Below are 1,928 nucleotides of genomic sequence, written 5' to 3' on the forward strand. Positions count from 1 at the left end.
CAAAGAGTTTTCAGGTATATTCATATTTGTTCCTCGATCACCAGTGCTGGAGATTCCAGGGTGGGACACAGGCCGAGGCATGTGGGGTCGGTTATGCAGGGCTGGAGGGAAGCTTCCGAGGAGGTTGGGCTTGATCCCTCACCCACAGTGACCATGTTCCCCACGTGAGGGGCTCGAGGCAGCACAGCTTGTGTGACACGGGACTAGGTGTGATGCACAAGAGGAGCTTACATCTGGGCTCAGTGTGAGCAGGGCCGAGGGTGTGTTCAGCGTGGCTTTCTGTGGCGGTTGGTAACTTCAGTGACTGTGCATGTTCAGTACTGTCACGTTTCTAAAGACAATCTTGGCCTGGCTATTCCACCAAACACGTCAGATCTAGCCGTCTGCTTGCTCACTGGGCTTGTGGTCTCATGTCCGTCCCAAGCCTCCAATGCCTAATTGGAGTTTGCAGGACTGGCAGGAGTCGGTTTGTACAAAGAGCAAGTGAGAGGCTCCCTTTTGGCTTTGGTTTTGTTTACCCACGTAAGTCTAACAGTTGTCCTCGGGGCTTGTCCCCAAAGTGTCCCAGAGTCTTGTTTAGTTGCCCTGTGTGGTTGGTGCTGGGCAAACCCAGTTGGCAGCATGAGCTGCAGCCCCATGCAAACACCTGCTCCTCCGACCCACGGAGACCCCTGCAGGGAAGGACGAAGAAGCCATGCTTCCCAAAGAATGGCTCTTCCCTCAGACCACTTCATTTGTGCAGTTCCTAAATTCAGTTGCCGGAAGGGGTCTTCTCACAGCCTGCCATGGAGTCCAGGAGTGGTCGGCGGCAGCAGGCCCACATACACACCCACAGCACCACGTCTGAGGAAGGCAAGAAGGTTGAGTCACTTCCCAGGCCGAGACTTCCCTAAGTGGAGGAATTAGGCGGCTGTTAAGATCTGACAGTGTCCTGAGCCCGTGAAAGGTGCTGGGAAAATCCACAGCAGGAGCCAGAAGTCTTAGAGGATGGAACTGTCTCCGCTTAACACCCTAAGTCTGTGTTCTCATGGCTTCCATGTCCACCAGGCCACATTGAATAGGAAAAGTCCAACTACTACCCGTGGGCCGATGGCCATGGTTATGAAGGAGTTAACTCTGGAGGCAGATTTCAGGAGGTGTTGCAGTGTTACAGGTGTTGCTTCTAAGGCCTTTTCCTTTGCACCTGCGTTAGCTGAGCCTGGGGCTGCTTTCCGGCTGTGGGAGGAGGGAAGGACTAGCATTCTTCACCTCCCCGCAGCTTCGCAGCTTCCGTAGCTGAAGCTGGGTCAGGTTCTGCCATGCGCCCAACAACTCTCTCTAGCTCACCTCACTTCATCTGGGAGAAGAGGTCCTGACCCTGGAGGTGGACAGGAGGGCCCTGGTCAGCGAAAGGTAAGTGGCATTCGTGCGACTACTGGGTTTGGCCTCTGGCCCTTGGCTCCGTGGTCCTGCCTTTGCAGCCCACTGTCCGGCACCAAGAAGCCTGTTCTCACCCCGTGAACTGCAGGTCCGTGGTATTGGGTTTCTGGGCCTGGGCCTACTCAGGTGTTGCCCTGCGCATGCATAGCCACGGCCCTCATGGGCTTTCAGAGGACCGCTGCAGGTGAAGCTGAACTTAAAGGATGTCCAAATATGGTTCGTGGGGCCTGGACGCGGCTTAGGGAGCGGCGTGCTCCAATCTCTGGGGTTGTCAATCCCGGACCCCAGTCAAGAGATGCCATGGAGGAGACTAGTGATACCACGTAAAGGGGCCGCTCGGTAAATGCGCGAACCGGGCGCCCACAGGTGCTAGGGCCTGGGGTGGCGTGAGCCAGCCCAGCTCTCACTAGGACTCTGATCTCAGCGTAGCCCCGGACCTCGGCCACGCTGGCCACACGGTGGCGCCATAGCTCACCGTTCCGGCTGCGCTCGCTCGCCGGCCACGGGGT

Source organism: Pteropus alecto, unplaced genomic scaffold (genome assembly GCF_000325575.1).
Source record: "Pteropus alecto unplaced genomic scaffold, ASM32557v1 scaffold53, whole genome shotgun sequence".
Classification (NCBI taxonomy): Eukaryota; Metazoa; Chordata; class Mammalia; order Chiroptera; family Pteropodidae; genus Pteropus; species Pteropus alecto.